This window comes from Wasmannia auropunctata, unplaced genomic scaffold, assembly GCF_000956235.1.
Source record: "Wasmannia auropunctata unplaced genomic scaffold, wasmannia.A_1.0 LD335047.1, whole genome shotgun sequence".
In the NCBI taxonomy this organism is placed as follows: domain Eukaryota; kingdom Metazoa; phylum Arthropoda; class Insecta; order Hymenoptera; family Formicidae; genus Wasmannia; species Wasmannia auropunctata.
The window spans coordinates 900,628-921,329 of NW_012027843.1; the positions used below are offsets into that span (position 1 = coordinate 900,628).

At 39.3% G+C, this 20,702-nt stretch overlaps 1 protein-coding gene across 5 annotated transcripts in view; it reads right to left on the minus strand.

Moving 5' to 3' along the window:
• LOC105457802 (putative polypeptide N-acetylgalactosaminyltransferase 9) overlaps nt 1-20,702 on the minus strand; it is a 195,341-nt gene that overhangs the window by 89,118 nt on the left and 85,521 nt on the right. For 3 of the 5 annotated variants that reach the window (XM_011702683.1, XM_011702679.1, XM_011702680.1), the window contains one exon: nt 9,666-9,718. The gene's annotated coding sequence lies outside the window, so the exon portion shown is untranslated. The remainder of the gene's footprint in view (nt 1-9,665; nt 9,719-20,702) is intronic. The other 2 variants (XM_011702681.1, XM_011702682.1) reach the window with 1 other exon arrangement.

Genomic DNA, 20,702 nt, shown 5'->3' on the forward strand with positions numbered 1-20,702 from the left:
ACGTGCTATTTTACCTTATGTCTAATTTTACTCATTTAATTCCCTTTAAAATTCAGCTGAGAAAAATACGGAAAACAATTTTTAAGTCATATTTTTTTGTGGTTACTCTTGACGTTCCACCCTATTTTCATATTTTTTTTTGTATTACGCTACCTTGTTGAATCGTTTCGTAGCGGATTTGTATTGGAGTACGTGTTTATGTGCATGTGTGTACGTGAAGCTCTCTCAGCTGCATTCGCACGATCCTAGTAATTTGTCGCAGCGATGCATTCAACGCTGCGGATCGAAAGGATTAAAAGCATCTATGGATACACGAGCCGGATCGAGTTGCAAAAGCAGTTTGTGTTAATAGTGTGCGATCTTTTCTGTCATCATCGGGTAAGCTGCGATCGATAAATCATATATCGCGCAACAGCAGTAGAGCGTAGCAACATCTGTTTTTAGAACCACCTTGTTAACGGCTTAACGATGAGTTTATGATCATTGTTTTTAGGCTGCACTCTATTCGATTACCGTTACAGTGCGAATATAAATTGATATTGAATATATATAACTTCTTTAATGAAATTATCGATTCAACGATTATTATTTCATTAGTTCTAATATATCTTCGGCAATATCGATTATCGACTATTGTAATATATTACTGTGACGTGAGAAACATGAGCCAAATACTACATTTGTCGACACGATAATATTATCGAAATCGAATAGAGGTTAATGATTAATATGAAATCAAGTCGTATTTTTATCTAGTATTAAACGCTTTTCTATTGATCTCTCCGCAAATTAGGAATAGAATAAAAATATATTTTGTACATTTGGATACTGTTTATTTTCGTGATGGTCTTTCAAAACCTATAGTCTTCGAAAATAAATGTAATTCTAATGTGCTTTTTCCTAAAGAGCATTCTAAACGTCTCTCTTGATTTCACAGCACGTTGACTGTTAATAGTCAACATAGACTGATATTTGGATGTATTTGCGGAACAGATCCGTTTTCCGGTTTTCATGTCATATCGGAAATACCGTTTCTTGTCTCTTCCGTGCGATTGCACTAAAGGTATTCGCGTCGCGCGATTTTATGGATGGTACAACGGAAGCGCATGAAAGCACGATGAATACGTTCGATGTGCATCGAGAAAATGCATGCACGGAGTAGCAGGACGAAACAACGTGATGAAATCAAATCCTTTTTACAGTTTCCTGCAATTTTTTTTCAATTTTTCAAAGATCAGTGAATGTTTTCTAAACGATAGCCTATGTAGATAATTTTAGAGATAAGATAATCAAAGATGGTATCACATCGCACGATGTATTTTACTCTAATTAAACCAATATAATTTTTGAAAACATTCCTCGCATAATATCTCGTGTTAAGCATTCAAAATATCTTGTCGATTCATGTAAAATTCAACGCGATAAATTTGCAATGTATTTTAAATTGTTAAGTGATGTCGAGTGATTTAACGACTAATTGTTGGGCAAACTCTCGTCGATGTTGTGCTTCCTCGAAATTTGCGCAAGCGCTTTGCAAGTTCCCCAGTGTAGAATTACGTCAACGGAATTAACATTCGTCCGATAGACGACAATTTGTCTTTGCGCCATTAAAATTCTTCGAGGAGTTCCCAGGAGAGTTCCCGGACTGAAACATCCTCCAACAACTCGGTTGGAGTAGTCGAGTCCTCGAAATGTCGCAAAAAGTTGGCCGATGTTAATGGGTCGGTACGATTACGTGAACCGCAAAGCAGCACGACCGGCCGCGACGAGAGAAGCAAAGAACAAAGTACCGTTATTCCTTGCGCCAAGATGCAGCAGCGATACTCTCGGCTCCTGGAGCATCATGCCACCGCGGACGAAGTTCTTGTCGTTGAATTATGCATGATTTCCTGCCCTCGGCCGTCGCTGTAGCCGCTAACCATCCGCGTCACCGCCACTTTCGCCGCGCCTTATTTAATAATCGCGACGAGATCTCTCTAGTACTAGAAAGACGCGACGATGTTGTGGGTGAGAAGCTTACGTGAGCTGAGTCGTATACTCAAATATATAATAATATCTGTAGATATAAGATTCAAATTGTAGAATTGAAACAATAGAGAGAGAGAGAGAGACAAAGAAAAGGAGTTTGCATTTACTATCGCTATTAAACGTCTTTCAAATTATGCAAAAATCAAATACTTTTACAATCTCTAACTTTTACATACACACACACACACACACACAAAATATATATCTTTCAAATCCAAAAATATAACATTTAAGTTATTTAGATTTTTCAATTCCACGTATGTTGGTATCTCGACATATATAAATAATCGATTTTAATCATAGTCTGATCCCTCCCGTAGTCGTAGTTCGAGTATCAATTGCGGCAACACGAGGAGAACAAGTAAAAAGATTAATATAAATTCACTCGCACGAATTTGTATGAAGACATTATCGCAAGTGTCGCGTCAGAAACTAAGCACGAACAGAATTTTCCGAAGCAGGACCGGTAAATACAATGAGCGTTCCAGCACGAATATGCTCCGAAGCACCATAATCAGCAGCCAGGGTGCAAGCTCCGTTGATGCTTGAAACTTAATCCTCCGCGTCGTTATAAGATAACGGCACTCAGCATCGCGTAAACTTCATTGTTCTCGGGATAAGCGCCTGACATAACATCGCCGTTACATCGTCGCGTCTGCATCGTCGTTTCGAGACGATTGCGTCTCCCTTAAATAACACCGACGTCACACCGATCCGACCTCCGATAAATTCATTTACCATAAGTGTACCGATTAATAGAGCTCTCAAAAACAATGTGCCCTTCCTTCGCGACATGATGATAAGCTAGACGAGATTATTCGCGAAATGATGAAATTAGATGTCGCTTTTCATTTTAATATATAGTTGTTTTAGATTTTAGTGCAATAATAATTTATGCAACTTTTTTATTAAAGAAATTCTACTCGTGACAAATAAATTTGAGAAAAAGAACATGAAGCATTTTCACAAAATATAAAAGACAATATTTTTTACTGTTTGATGTTAAATGAATATCTTAACAATTATTCACTTAATTATTTCAATTATAATAATTTTGCTAACCACACTCAGCGTTTTATTACGATTTCAAGGAGCGGAAAAGTCTTGTAAAGCAAAGACGCTGCAAGAATTCAAAACAACTGAACTGGAATATAAGATAAGAACGCGCGCAGTGGAAAATGCTCTTCGAAGTAGAGAGAAACCCGATGTATATAGAGAACAAGATATTCTGAAGATCTAGCAAAAATACGAGAAATCATAGATAATAAATTATAGTAGTGGTTCTTTAATGATTTTTGTCTAATGATTAGTATTAGTAGAACTTAATAAATGTATTACAATTGTCATGTAATATTGCGTTTAAAAATATAAAAAATTGTCAATGCTAGCGATATTGTAAAAAATTAATTATATTTTAACATAAAATTTTTTGCTAAAATAAAAATTGTTACTCGTTTAATCAACTCAATTTTACAATCTAATTGAATTGATTACGAAATTATTTTTCACATAATTAAAAATTAATAAAAATATAAAAAATATTTTCTAAATTTTTAAAATTATAATTCTAATGTACATATATACAAAAGCGAATGTGTTGCAAAACATACATCATTTAAATTCACGTTTCGCAGAATGCCTAAAGGAAAAAACGTAATTTTTCTCAGAAAAATTGATGTTCTGCGACAAGGGTGCAATCGTCCCTCGAAGCCAGACCCGTTAAGAAGCAGTAGAAATTCTCTATGGTGACATCACCGTCCGTTGTTATGCTAAAATTAGGAGTCGAGGCGTAGGGCTGGATGGGAAAAAAGAACCAATTGTACTTCCTATGAATAAAGGGATGAGAGTCGCGGGCCCCTTGGGAGAAATAAAATTTATATCGACGAAAATTCACTTCTCACCCTTCTTCACATCTCTGTCGCTGTTTTATCGCGTATAGCATAATTTTTCGTATATCATAGAGAAAAGAGCATATGAACAACTTACAAAAATATAACTCCAAGCAAACTGGATTAAAGAAGTTTATTTTTTAATTTGCATCGGCAATCAAGGATTTGTTAATCATTCTTACACTCAGAAGGAAAAACTTTACAAGACTTTCATAATTTTGCTTTGTCAAATATTCTACTAACTTAAATACTACGTTCAAAAAAATCGCAAAAAGATGATTGAATTAAACTTGAAGGTGTTGGAAGAACACAAAAAAAGTCGCGTTATCGAAGGAAATAGAAAAGAGATGGAAGAACAGAAACCACGATTCCGCCAACGTCGTAATGATTCGTATCCCGTTATCTTCGCGCGCACGCACGCGCTGCATACAAGCCGCGAGCCAAACCAAACGCGAAGTTTTGCAATAAGCCCGAGAATCACGCACGGTAGACACACGGCGCGCGTATATCCACGCGTTTTTTCAGCGCGTCTATTTGCCCGAAAAAAATCCGCTTGGAGTAGACGCGTCACGAGATATAAAATGTACTCTTCGGATTTACGACGATGAAGAGTGAAAATAAAAAAAAAAGAAGAGAGAGAGAGAGAAACTCGAGCACGAAGATACATGCATGCGTGCTGGCACGAGGGCACATGTATATATGGATCAGAGAAAACGGTCGTTTTTGTCAGAGTGGGTAAAAAACATTTCCCAGTTCGCGTAGGAGATGCGCTGGAGGCAGAAACAATTTTCGATTCGACGCATGCGAAAATTCATATCGCCACGTTGAGAGAGAGCAGAGACAAACCGAAAGGGAGAGAGAGAGAGAGAGAGAGAGAGAGAGAGAGAGAGAGAGAGAGAGAGAGAGACTCGTGCAGAATAGCGAATCGACGTGTTTGCAAATGTTCGACGCGTGGCCGCGACGCCGTGATGGAAGAGAAAAATTGCCTATTTCAGCGTCCAGCATTTTCCCAGGCGTACTACCCGCCCGGTAATCTAGATTGTGGCTTGCATGTCGACGAAATATTCCCGGTGCGTGTACGATGACCGCGGCTATCTCCGCCCTTCTCGCTCTCGCGAAACGCTCTCGGGTTTTGCGAGAGAACGGGCACGGGACGTGACCGTTTGGCGCGATACTTTTTGCCCCCGCTATTTCCTTGGCCGTTTTATACGCGACGGCTTTCAGCGGCGGATTTATGACAAATTTCTGGGCTGCTCGGTAATTTTAATCCACGCGAGATCTGTCCGGTAAAAATATTTGCGAGAAATATTAATGCAGATTTTGTCTCGCGTGTTATTTCTGCATCGCGGACCGGGTAACGCCCCTGGAATCAGTTGTTTTGATGTAACTATTACTTAAGACGACTTTCACGCATTGATTTCAGAATCAAATGTGTTACATCGCACACAAGAGAAAGTCTAATCTACCTACCTCTCGTCAAATTATATCACGGTTGCTTTATATCTTTTGTTTCGCGGGAAAAAATTATTTTTAAATAAAACTCTTTTCAGCATGTAACCTTTTGATGCGTAGGTAATTTCATTTATCTCTAAACGGACCTGTGACGTAACGTCGTTACGCTATAAACGTATAGGCCACAAAATTTGCGAGGGCCAAATCGACCGGTAGATGCATTTGTTGCGGCGGTCGACACAACGGACGGTTTTTATCGGCGTGGATCTTCTTCCGTGTCGCACGCACGGAGGAAAAGGGTTACGATTGCAATATAGTCGGGCGAGCAGGGGAGAACGGGTCGGTTGCTTAGAAAGTCGGTGAAGTATTAGCGTGCTCATGTCACGCGAACAATGAGCGTTCACTATTTGTACGCCGTTTAAAAGGTTCCCGCACTCTAAAAAATACGATACGGACAGAGATCAAAATATTTATAATAGCATTCATGTCGATATGTCCTTAATAACGTTATTTGATCATTGATATAACTGTATTCAAATCTCAGACCTTTACACATTTATATATATAGATAGACCTATGTACAATCATATAACTGCTTACATTTGACAAATCAGTATAGTCGAGCTTATTACATTATCCCTTATGTTCATAATATATGTCTTAGAATCTATGCATGCCCAGCTAGAAAAAGAATTTTACAAAATTTTCTTCTCTTTGCATCCTCGTCCGAGAATTATTTCAATTTTATTCTTAAGTTTCTCGCAAAAGTAATTGCTCCAACACAATTTTCTAGCGTTTATCAACGTTCCAGTTGATAATAATTAAAGCACGCACCCCTTCTTGCGTGTAAACATGTTATGCTCCCTATTGCGAGCGGAGGCTTCGTTGATACACGTGGTATCTAACAATGTATCGAATCTGATAAATAAAATATACATGCTCTTGTATGAACGTGTGCGTGTGTGGTATGTATGTGTGCGTCAAGAAATCTCGTGTTTCTTATCGTAAACGAACATGTTGTCGAGCACCCTTATAGTTATCCATAAACAAAAAATAATTTCATCATTTCTAGACATCGGAGAAGAAAGAGGAAAGGGAGAGAGAGAGAGAGAGAGAGAGAGAGAGAGAGAGAGAGAGAGAGAATGTGAGAAGAATGTTTATTATCAGAGAGACCAAAGTCATATTAGGCGAGTTTGCGCGACATTCGCCGTCGTTAGGTAAAGAGATAAAGAATTCCCGGGAAAACACGTAGCCGTGTGTGTTGGGAAAGGCGCGACGAGAGGCGCGATTTATTGGATGAAATGCAAATTGAATCGTAGTTAGCGAGAGGGTGCCGAGAAACGACGCGAGTAAATCGCGCCACCATCCCGCACCTCTCTTCTGATTCTCACTCCGTCTCTCTTTCTCTCTCACTCTCCTTCCTTACCAGCCACCATCTCTTTCTCTCTCTGTGCCTCGATTCCACACCCCTGTTCTTTCTCCGATAATTCGCACATAAATTCACGACAAATTGAAATAAAAACTGGGTCGATCGAAATGCAATTTACCCGAATGCCCAACGCGCGCGCGGCAAGAAGGACCGAGGCAGAGATCGTTTACCGTTCGAGAGCCAATCACGCGCGGGCGCGATTTTCCTGGTGCAATCTCCCCGCCGCGCCGCGCCGTTAATTGCCTACTTTGCATCTGTTTCTGATTTCCACGCGCAGCGAACCGCGATAATTGCCGAATTCGTCGACTTCTATCGCAACCCCGCTCTTCTTTCGGAGAAAACGTTTCGTGTCGTTTACGCTTCCGCCAGCTTCATCGCTCGCGTACGCGTTGCGTTATTATTTTCGAGAATTTTCAAGTGGAGAAATTTATATCGCCCATTCCGTCGCACGACATTTCAAATGGCGAGTCCAAATGGCGCCTTTTATTGCTACATCTATTAAAAGAATACGCATTATAAATAAATGTCAGTGCTTTCGTCACAATTTGCATTTTGAGCAAGGGCACTTTTAATGATGGTTATTTGCCGTTGAAAAAATTTGCAAATAAAATTGGAGTCGCTCTCATAAAATTCAGAAAAAATATCACTCTCTCAACGCATGCTCATCACTATAATAAATATGCTTTCATCTTTCATTTTCTTTTTATTTTCTCTGCATCGTTATTTTTTCGTTACGTAATTTTTTTAAAACTACAAATAAAAAACTTTTTGTATTGTTGCTCTGATGTGGTTTCAATTTATATTGATTATATACGCCAGACGCTTCATTACTAGTGGCCTATCACAAAGTTGCCAGTAGTATAGAATACCTTGAAGTTAAATCGCAAACTCGATACGAGCATAGCATCATAAAATACAAGCACGAATAAACGAATAGGCGAGAGAGTAACATTTAACCGAAACAACTTCTTCTGAAAATTACTGAAATGAGTTAAATATAACACCTTATTTCTATATGCAGAGAAACTTGTCAGTTTCAGCATCACGGCTGTCATTTTTTAAATTTAATTTCTGCAAACGCGTGTATAAAATTCAAAATTTAAATCAATAATAATGCATAGTTTTTTTTAAAAGTGGGTTACAATTGTGAAAAAATAAATATGCCACGTAATATAAGGTTGCAATAAGAATTAATCAAATATTGACAATCGCGTGGTTAAAAATAAATACACATACGTATGTTTTGTCATGCATACACAGAATATTTTGACATTGCGAGAGATTGATTTGTATGGACTGTTTATCGGAAAAAAGGGCCATTTGTTCAATATATGAATTTGCTCTGGTGAGTTCAAGTGGACATTTTTCGCGAAGTCAATAAATAAATAGATAAATGTATAGGAAATTCTGTTACACGATAACAAAATCGCGGTAAACCAGACAATATTCCAAAAACGCAAAATGAATATTGCAACGGCAGTTACAATAGTTATAATTATTTTAAGTCAATTAAAATTTATCGATTGGAAAACGTCAGTCTCAATATAATGTGGAAGGTACAACGTTCAAAAATCTATTTCGGTCATGTAATTATCTTACTTAAAGTTCAATATAATGCATATTTAAAGCGCTCGTAATATTCGTTTAATGAAATTCAAAGATGTATATATATATAATTACATCAATATAAAATGGATTCGGTAAAACATATCTTATAATGTAATTATTATTAAGATGTAATTATTATATGTCTATGCTATTGGGATTTTCATTAATTAAATAACTCTGTTTTTCGTATCGATTTGTGTTAATGCATAATTGTATAAATACATTCTTCACAAAAAAAATTCCTTCACTATCCTAGTTAAAAGGTTTAAGGAAACGAAAGATTTACATATATAAAAAATACCCGAGTTTTTCTTACAAATAGTCTCATTATAAACCGTAATACGGATTGATTGAGAAATTAATTTTAAAATTATTAAAACTATGCTAAGATCTTGCACGATAAAAAAAAAGTTAAATATTTATCAAAGAGTTTGGCATATATTCAATTAGTTGCAATTATGGTGATTCTGTTAGTTTGCCAATATTTGCTATTTACCGATATTTCCATGTTTCGAATATCTGCACCGATATTGGTTTATTATCGTACAACTATTAGCTTACACATATCTATTTTTATTTTCGAATATAAAAATTATCCTGGTAATATTATATTATATATTATATTATATTAATCGGATGAAGTAGCGAAAATCTATATATAATAACTCTTACTTAGAATTTAAAAATCGAATTGAAATTTCGTTTATCGTGATTTCATGAAATTGCAAAGCATTTATTGCGATACTATTACAAATGGATCACGCATTTGTGCAATGGATCAAGCATTTATCGCCTTTTTCTCTTATTGCAAATATATCATATCGAAATTATGAAATTATAAATGATACATAAAACGAAAAGTGTATACAACCAAATATCTCATAAGACGTTTAGTCGCCCTAAACACGATGGTCAGCTAATTTCGATCGCTGCGGACCGCGTGCTTGCGTGATGCCGCTGGCATCTTCACGCTCCACATGTCGAAGGCATGCCACGAGAATTCGCAGACCGAACGGAAATGCACGGATTCGAGCGTACATTCAGGGATCGATACGTCGCATTCCGTTCTAATAACACCGACCGTCCATCCGACCGATTACTCATTAAAGCTGTTTGCAAGGCGACATTTCGCGAAAATATCAATTAGTATCGATCACTGGTGGGTTCCTCTATATAGATAGATATGCTACTTATAAACGACCTGGACGTTTGATCCCTAACTATACGATTTATGTGTATGTCCGAAAATCAATGCTTACCTCGCAATTACGTACATTGGTTGCATTTCCATAGAACGTCAATTTCCTCCAATCTGTAAACAAGAATAATCGAAAACGTTATTTTATAATACTATAGCACTATAGCTATTTATTACGAATACAATTGCTTCGAAATTAAGTCATAAATTAATTTCGTTTCAATTTATAATCCAAATTCAAATAATATATTTATTTACCATTTGGTTTTATTTTAATTTTTCAAGTTTTAATCTTCGGTAGCAAATTAAAAATTGCGATAGATTAATTTATTTCGCATGTAATATAGTTAAAGCATTGATATAAAAATAGATAAAAATAGATGTGTGTTTAACCATTCCGCATGAAAAATCTGACACTTTAGCATTTAAATTCCTAAAGCTATCAGCTGCAATATCGAACGAAAGTACAATAAATGACGATGCCAGATGCTGCACCGTAATAAGGAGCGCATCTTTGCTCCACCGAAAGGAACCGAGGATCCTCCAATCTAATTTTATTAGGAAGCAAGCTGGGACATTCCAATTAACGAATTCTTGCCAACCCAGTCGAATTAACAAATTCTTGGCACACAATCTGGCGCCAAATGTCGCCCGACATGAGTGAGCAGCTTGCGATACATTTTAATTAAACATTCGTATTCTTTTCCATGTATAATGTAAATGAATAAATTCATGTTTTGTGTAATCGGCGTTCTCGATTACTTCAATACTAATGTAAATAATTATAACAAATTGTATAAAATATTAAGCAATATAATATTATTTTTATTATATTTTTAAAAAGTAACGGATTCCTTTAAAAAAATTGAAACTAATGTATGTAAAATAAAGTTCATGAAAATTGGAAGATAAATGGCAGTTGCTTAAATATATGTACCATAATAAATGATTCTGCGCTCAAAATGCAATGATATATAACTATGACAGTAGCAAACTACGAATATTAATCACGCAAACTTAATATTTTATGAGGTAGAGTATGTTAACTATGTGTTCCTATTTGAATATGCTACTGTAATGAATTCTGGGCTCCTCGTATGTAAATCGACCGCCGGAAATGTCGATTAACCAATGATGGGACTGCAATGATGTGATGAAATTGCCATCGCATAAAATTCGCAGTTTATTCGTAAATTAATGACTGTATATGGATTATTCCAAACATTGCTTGCACGCACAAATTATTACAGAATCAATATATTATTACCAAAATCAATATATTATTAAAGAATTTTGTATTCTCGAACCGTCAAGTGTCATTTCATTATTCTCAAATTATCAACTTTGTCGATGATCAGCAATTATTTTCGAAAAACCACTGACTTTGATAAAACTTTGTGGAAACGATCGTCGCGATCGAAAAAGAACGTACGCTGTATAAAGTTAAAAGGGTTTCGTATGCATGCCTGATGGCTCGTTGAAATGGAACGTTCGATGTAATACAATCGTTGTGTTTGCGCACAGAGTTCCGTGCTCGATTCTCGCATACCCTTCTACCGTCCGTTTGCCCATATTCTCTTCACCTCCTCGCCTCCTCATCCGTTCTTCAACATCCACACGACTGCGAGAACGGTTCGTGAGATTGAGAACGAAACTTTTATGTCTAACCTATGCCGCTTTTGGTAGATAATAGAGTGGGAATGAAGAAGAGAGGAAAGAGAAGATGGAGAAGAAGAAGAAGAAGAAGAAGAAGAAGAAAGAGGAGGAGGAGGAGAAGAGAAAGAGGCAAGAAAGGTCGACCTAACCGCATGACCCTCATCCTGAAGCGAGGGGTAATAGCAACTCTCTTGTCAAGATACAAGAATGAGAAACACACGATGTCAAAATGCCTTCTAATCGCATACCGTTCTCTCTCCGTGGGAGCATCCAATCCCACGACTTGCCAGGACCCTGGCGTTCTAAAAAAGGATTTAATAGTCATCGGCCTGAGAGTCTGAGGTTCGGTGAGCACGCGGGAGCAGGACGGAGGCGAAGTTCCGTCGATTGCCACAACGTCGAAGCACACTTGGGTCGTAACAGCTACATTGAAGCTGTGCTCGTCCGGGTCTATAGTGATATCGAGATTATTCAGTCCCCCGTAACAGAAATATTCGTAAGCCGGAATCTTTGGCCGTTTTCAAATATTAAAACAAAAATTAAAAAAAAACAAGTATATTATTCCGTTGAGAATTCTAGATGAAAATTACGGCGTATATTTCAGCCGAAGAAATTTCCAATAATTGTATCGATAATATCGAGCCATATTATCAATGTTGTACATAGATAAATTAACTCTAATACGCACAATGTGACATGTAACAACGATCGCGAAGCGTGTACAAAATCGGCGTATTTAATGTAGACATATTATCAATGAACCAGTTGGTTGCCAGCGTGCGTGTATATGACAATTCATCTATTTCAATCAATGAGGACGTCCGTCCAAAGTAACGGATCGTGCGTTGCGTACTTGAAATTTTTCTAGGGTCAACTAACGTCAGTTTGTTCGGACACATGACATCTCCGTTATCGACGCCATTGTAACACACTCATTTTCCGAGCCTCTCTCTCTCTCTTCCTCTTTCTCTCTTGCTCTCTCTCGAGTGATGCGCACCGACGGACCGCACGCATGCAAGCGGAAGACTGTCAATTCAGTCAATACCGGCCGTGCAGCAACGAGACACGCATTACTTAATCTAGCGACATGTCCCCACGTGAAGCTCCCCATTTAGAACGCTTGATGATGAAGCCAAATTTGTGCGCGCATGGTAAACAGACTTTCTACGATATCTCAGTTGCATTAATCGCGCAGAAATAACAAGGAACAAATAATATGCACGAAAGAAGTTAAAAAAATATCTTATTATCTGATTTGACAGATTTATCCGTGTAATGAATATGCTAAAAATATATAAAAATATGCACATTTCTATTTTAACTTCTGTCGTCAATTATTTTGTCGAATTTAAGTTAATAATGTGACACACTGATATATAACAAGATTTAATATTTGATATTTGCATGTTAAAGCCTTTTGCAATATCGTATGCGGCTTTCCACCGCGTGCTCTTTTCTCCAGTTTTTTTTCCTTTTCCCTTTTAATAAAAGAAAGAATCCAGGGGAAAAAAGATGGTTCCTGTCGGTCGGAAAGTCGAGACTCCACCATCTCTTGTAGGTGCAGCGCGCCGTAGCGCGAGGTCTCGTGGCGCGTTTGCGAGCACGAAGGGTCAGTAGCCTCGAGCGTGTTTGCAGCAAGCGGCTCCGTGGCCTCGCAAACTGGTTTAGCAAAAGTCAAGATCTAGATCGCGACCTTCTTGCAGCCGTTCACGACTTTGCGCGAGCTCGGCGACGGCGTCTTAATACGCGAGAACGCGCGTAATGAGGTATTATAATGGCAATACAGCGTGGAGCCACACAGATTGCTCCCCTCCTGCATTACCGCACGCGCAATTCGATACAAATAAATACGTCGACAATCATTTGTCTTGTATAAACAATAGATATTTACACATGACTCTCGTCATATATACATTTGAGAAGAAATACATAAATAATTGCACGTCAGACGTTGATCTTATTCGAACTCTGATTACATTTCGCTAATAGGGACGATTCGAAGCCAGATGCTATCCGGATAATAAAGGTAATTTGTATCAAACACAAAAGACTAATTGTAAGTCGAATGGAGCTCCGGTCATATAAATTAATCGTTCTTCAAATTACTCTGTCATTCATCCTACACTGTTGTTAATTACACGGCTGGTAATACTAAATGACGTTTAATAAGAGTTGCCAGATGTACCAAGACCAGGTTTTTACCGTTAACGCAATCAATTTGCTTGACCATAATATCGCAGCAAAGATCGTCACGAAAACGGCTAATAAGCAACATGTTCCTGCCTCTCGGCGCAATATTTTTTCGTTTATCAATGAGCATCGCAGAACATTGCACATTTTTTTTTCTATACAGCTAATTCCCCGTGCGACTTTGTAAAATATGATCGAGTTCACGCTGGCAAGTCCCAATCGGCGACGAGATAACGTCTCATAACGATTTACAAGTTCATAATCAATTGTAAACTACGAGCTACGTTAATTAATCAATTCTATTGCATCTTATACGAACGGTACGACATATTCTATCACGATAAACAACTTACACGTTACATCGAATAGCACTGGTGCATTATGTTTATTAGTCGCGCCACGTTAGCGACATTTACGACATCCGCGCGACACTTCCGTCGTAAAATACGACCGCGAAGTTACACCGCGGTTCGACAAACTGTTCTAATTACTCTCTACATTAATAGTAACGCGTTAACGTCAACGGGCTTGCCGCACGCGTGACAAACAATACGTCAAGTCTGCGGCAGGTTAGTTCGGAGCCATGTCATACGTCTCTCACATACCGCGATGGTCGCAAAATATTCGCGTCGTTACGCGCGTATAGTCGCCCGGCACTTTTGACGAACATCCGCCACGCGATTAGACCGTATCGTCGAGCGGCAATACGAAACTGCGCCGCACGCAATTCGCGACTCTCTTCCGTGCCGGACGTGATATTTTTATGGCGATGTAACGCGAGCGAGCGGTTAAATAACGACCGACGTGCGTCAGTCGAATGGTTTTAATTGTTCCGCGGTCAGTAATAGCGGCCGATATACGTTTTACGCTTTTAATACGGAATCGCGCGTGATCGTGCGAAAGCGCACGCGATTAAATGACGATAAAACGAAAAGAAGTAAAAGTTGCGGAGGACGCATGCGAGATGATAAGATGACGAAAGCACACGTGTGCGCGGCCGCAACGCCTCTCATCTCGACCGCGACACGACGGCTCGCTCTCATTTTACTCGCGGCGAAGTCACTCGACGTCTCCATTCGCGTCGTAGCACGAAGCAGGCTAATTCTTCTGATCTCTTCGCCAGAGCGAGATTGCAGCCGCCGCTAGTCGCATTGCTGTCCCACCATCCGCGCGACAACGCCACCCGCCCACGCGATCCCTCTCATTTCCGCTTCGGCTGATGAGATGGCCCAGCAGCAGAGAATGCAGAGATGGCACGCGAGAGATCCCCGCGGATATTACAATGCGCCGTGACGTTTCACGGATATCTCCATTCTCTGCGAGAAGGACGCGACGAGCGAGGAACAAGAATGGAAGGACTCGGGAGCGAAAGAAGGCGCTTTGCACCGCCGCCAGGTAGGATCACGCAGTTAAGAAGTTTCCCTTTGGAGCTTTTTCTACGATTCTCTCACGGGATAGGGGGAGGGTTAGCACCCCTTCCAGTAATCCTACTTAGGAACTTGGATAATGCCGCCGCGGCTATGAATAACGGTGGGATTACGCGGCGAAAGTCGGCGAATGTCTTTTTTCGCGCGGCACGGCGCGCCGGAGCCGCCAACTGGAACTTTCGAATCTCCGTATCGCTCGCTGTTTGACTTTCCGTCGCTATCAGACAGTACCGATCTAACGCGATAGACCGATGATGATCCTCCTTTCGTGCATAATTTCTTTTCCTTTTTTTAAGAAAAAGATATTATATTTTAGTGCATTTAATTATATATATATATATATATATATATATATATATATAAAATAAGTAATAAAATAATATCTAAAATATAACATCTTTTTTATGTACATATATTATACATATATATCCAATTAATAAAATCAATACTTTGTAATTTATATGCTATTATGAATGGCAATTACAAAACCAATATTCTGTAATTTATGTACTATTAATGTGTAATATCGTTCTATCACGATTGCAATTTTCCACTTCATACATGCATCAGTGGCAATAAAATATGAAATAACTAGAATGCTTGCGGAAAACCACTAAAAGTCAATGATTATTGTATTTTGGACCAATAATTAGCATTCTATCGCAGATTGCAGACCAACGCAGCGCTTTCGAAAAAAAATATCCAATAATATTTGACATTTATATTATCAATTAAAATATTAAAGACATTTAATATATACATCGTAATATATAACTATCATTGAACCATAATAGTCTCATAATGAGCAATGTAATTTTTCAGATCTTATCTATTTCATTACGAATTAATTCCATTAATTCTATATAAAATTTTAGTAAAAAATCTGATAAAATCTAGATTCATTTAATCAAAATTAAAATAAAATTTGTTTTATTCGATCAAAGCACTAGTTTTAGCTCCATTATTTTTGAAAATCAAATTTAATTAGAATACTAAAAAAAAATCACATTTTCAATTTCTTTACATAAAAAGATATTTAAATATAGATGACATTGATTTACATTCGAAATTGAACTCGAGATTAAATTAACTTTAATAGTTTTGGTTAACTTTTAATTCACATGATTTGCATATCGATTAACCTCTTATTGCAGATAAAAATATATTTCTCGGTAATAAATTAAATGTATTCTTCTATTCGATATAAAATAGCTTTTAAAAAGAGAAAATATATTATTGTTATTTGTTTCAAACAAGAAAAGATAATACTTAAATATAATATAGATATATAATACTTGAATTAATGATTACTCGAAATTGACCGCTCTCTCATTTTTCTTTTTATATATAGAATTCTTAAACTAATATTGTGTTAATCTGTAATTTTTATAAAAACAATGTAAATTAGATTTTACAACAGATTCATTTTACACAACATATACTAGTCGTAAAAGAGGCGTTTATGCGCGTGAAATAACAAATATGTTTGTCGATCAATTCCGTCTCGTAACGTTTAATGAACTTGGCCTCTCTCTGAAAGTCTGTTCTCTACCGGACGACCTTGTACCGCAGACGACGAAAAACACCTATCCGAGAAGTCCGGACTTTCACAATGATATAGGCACCGTGGCACACATTCGTGATCACGCGTACATGCTTTTAAACTACGAGCGCCACTGTACCGCGCGGCATGTTATCGTAGGGAATGCATCGCTGGCATTATCATATAGCCGTCCCACGCTCACTAAAAGCGGTTGCTTTCGCTTTCGGCGATGCAATGAACTCCAGCATCCGCAATTAAGCCGCAGTTCGTATCGACCGACGCGACATTGACTCGCGTAAGCAAACTCGACCAACTCGGCGTTTTGAAGACGACATTTTTCATTTTCTCACGCTGTATATATTGACTAATGGGGCGCGATAATTGCTTTTACAGCGTAATTGAATGAGTATTCGACGAGTCAATGCGCTAGCAACGGGGCCCAGACGACCGACCAAGAGCATTTTTTTTTTTATCACCGACGAGTCAGCGCGTTTGAAGACGTCGTCTCGAGGGGTAAGATGGTGCCATCCTTCACATTTAAGAGGATTAGCAGAGTCTGCTTATGACTGCTAAGACGACCTTCCCCTTTAGTCTTTACCCCCGACGCGCAATCACGCAGAATTAATTAAAGTCTAGAGAAGTAAAGCATAAAAGTGGATTATTTCTGTAATAAATGCTTAAAATTGAGCAAACCTGCTGCAGTTAACATTCGTGTTACAGTTCGCTTCAAAATTTATAAATTTGTCATATTCATTTTTTAATAAATTATTAATGACATTTATATTCAGAGAGAGAAAATTCATCTTTAATTCCATGTAAATAATTTCATAGTAAGAAAGGTAGTGATTGCCGTGTCGCCCGGTATAGTTAGAGTCCTCGATATCCAGAGGCATATAATATTCCCCTAAGGTTTCTCCCAGACGCTTTATAGAGCAACCCTCTCTCTGTCAAGTCTCCCAGACGCTTTACGACCTTCCCGGTAGTTTCACGGACATGCTAACGAATCGAACAGTCATTAAGCGACATTGGCGTCCGGTAATGTCGGCGAGACACTTAAAAAGTAATTTGCCGAGCAACTCCGTGAGAGGAAAACGGAACGTGGCCTCGACCACCTAAAAGCCGCCGTCCACAACGTCAGGCGTTAATTGGAAACATAGATCTGAAGAGTACGGAGAAAGCGGAAAGGTATCAGGAGTTCTGAAAGACGTCGGAGGAGAGAAGTGACTTTTATTTTTCAAGCAAATGAGAATTTGATCGTTAGCGCTTGGTAAACACGGAAACAAGATTTTTCGTGAGACAATTGCAGCAGATTTGGCGCAGCGATTTCCTTAAATACCACCTATTAGCCGAGCCTATTGATTAATATCTCTGTGTACCTGTAGAAAATATCAACAGACATTTAATAAATTTATATGTATATAAAGATATTATTCCAAGTCCCACGCGGCGGCTCGAAGTAATCGCCGTGTTGCCTTTGCAAACGTTTACCTTTCGCCGAGGGACAGGAGAGAAATTGAAACCGCTTCGGGTTAACAGCGGGTTAGATTAATTTTACGGTGGACAGTCGGAGCCGTCGGGGTATATATATAGTTGGCGAGCGTGACAAGTCTATTTTCGTTGTTAATAATATAACCGGGCAACTCGCACGATGGGCAATAGCGTCGTTGCGCATGAAAAGACGCGGAAAGAAACGGATCCATTCCGCACGCGAGTTTCCAGCACGGTTCAGGGATACCGCGCGCTCGGTTTCCTCTCGCAAAATCTTTTTCCATGCACGTTCCCCTGTCGCGCCTACGAGGCACAAAGGGGGTAGTTTAGGCGTGCAAACGCGGCCTAACGACGGGCATATGATATCGCGCGCGTGCACATGTTTCTATACCGTGTGTTTGTGTGCGCGTATACCCGCGCCGAGCAGCAACGGCAATGCACCTGAATACACCTGCATAGTATCCGGATACGCGACCGTCTAGACTTTAGACTACGGCCCCATTGTCTCAGGACACGCGCGCACCCACCACATCACGGGATTGAGATTACACAGGCGAACGTCATCAAAGCGCCGACGAGCTCGGCTATTGTGCGGCTAAGTAATTTAACTGGCTCGCGGAACGAGTAAGGTAGAACGAAAGAGAGTTGAAGGAAGCGTGTTGTTTGGCGCGCGAGTGCTCCGGTTAGTAGTGTCATTATGCAAACGATGGTGTGTGTAATTGATAACGCGTTACGTAAAGTTGGAAGCGAAGGAGAATCGGGGGCAGTTGGCGCACGTACTTGTAAAAAAAAAGTTTTCCCTCGCGGCACGAGCGAGGCCCTGCAGATTCAATCTCGTTGATTGAATTAATATTTTGAAGTTGCATGCAAACTAAAAGATTGAACGAGAATCTCCTCCTATGCGTTGACAGCGAACTGTTTACTTCGCATTATTATCGCCGTTGTGTATTTTTCCTCGATCAATAATATGCGAACAGTAACTCAAAACGATATGTTTATTGTGGTTTACGCAAAAGCAGGACAAACAAATATTAAGCTTATAATTAGCGCTTTGTTATCCGGTAAATTCTCTTGCCTGTTGCGCGCATAAATTAATTAAGGAAATGGATTATATAGTCAGATAAGAAGCTTTGAAAATAATTAATTAAAGATTCACAAAGTAAAATTTCCAACAAAATGTATTATTAATTAAGCAGAGTGTATGGCTATTGTTATTATGTATTCGTTATACACCTTTATAAACCAAAATTCCATAGTAAATATTTAGCTGTACGAGCGAGCAACAATAAATGTGCACGGAAAAGAAAAAACGGAATACTAAATAACAAGATAAACGTCACCGAACCACGAAAGCTAGCTATTATGCGGCTAAGTAATTTAACCAACTTAGGATACGAATAAACTGAGGAAACCAGTCCTCTGTTCGCCAAATATCTCGCGATGCAGTATACCGTGTCGTACATTAACTTGAGGACACTAACCATGACAACAACGAATTATACAATAAATAATGGTACATGCACACAAGTGCAAGCGACCAGATATATTGCGCCGGGACGCTTTCTTGGTTGGAGAAACGCATGGCGGTATACATACGGGACAATGTGCCATAACTTACTAACATTAAGAAAAATATGCGTAAATATGCAATCGCTGCTCTATTCCTTCTTCCTCCTTATCCAACAGACTGCAATATTATACGAAATAATAATTATGCGAAAAATAAAAAAAATAAAAGATAAAACAAGGAAGAACAAAAGATACTGGAATATGCTTTAATGAGTTCATCAAAATTCGACACGTCTCGTGACGCGGATCCGAATGAACCGCCGCGGAATTGATAATTACGGAAGGATTCCCTCGTCAAGAGTGAAACCATGCTCGGTCGTGAGAGCGGGCTCGTTACCAAGTTTCCGATCTCGCGAGAGGATCGACTTCCGTTTGACGGTCGTGTGCCAGGCTCTCGTTCCCTACATCTCAGGATAATTTCTCACGCGGCTCACGTCGCGATTGGCCGCGAAAGTTTCCGCAATGCGACAAATGCGATGACTCTTTCGCGCCGTATCGATATGCTCGCTCGCACGCGCGCGCGCGCGTCGTTCTTTCGGTGCTGTAAGTGGCGCTGGTCAACGCGTGGCCAGCCGAGTACACAATACACGCCGTCGTTGGGGGACAAAGGCCGGAGACGGCGAGACGGAAGGGCGCGGTGGAACGAAACTTTGAATGTATCCTGCTAGGTCACCTCGAACAATGAGTAATTGTCGCCGAGATAAAGGCGGTCTGACGGTAACGGCAGGCGGAATACGAGGATCGCCGTTGTTAACGGCTTGCGATAATGCCGAAACGATGGCGGAACTCTGTCTGCCGCAACGGGGTCCTCACCGGAGAGGCTATAATTCGGGCGCGAAAGCTGGAGCATAAATCGATAGCACATATCGATTAACGTGAATAATCTTATTTTCTTTCTATTCTGACTTACGGGGCGGAAAACCTCCTCCCGAGAATACCGTTCGGAAATCCGCTAAGAAAATCCATCCATTAAGATCTCGCGAGCAATCTTCGATACAAACGTTTCGTGACTCAGCGTCTCGTAAGCTCGCTTCCAGGCTATTACAGGTTTCGCTGAAGGAAACAGTAGTAATAATCCACGCTCGGACGGACAATGGCACCATGGGAAATGCAGCTTGCGTCGGCTTGCAAGACAATAACTCCCCGCGAAACAGAAGTGCATCTCTTTCATCATCGAGAAGAAGAGGTAAACCTTCGTTCCTTAAGGGATTGTCGTAGAAAATTC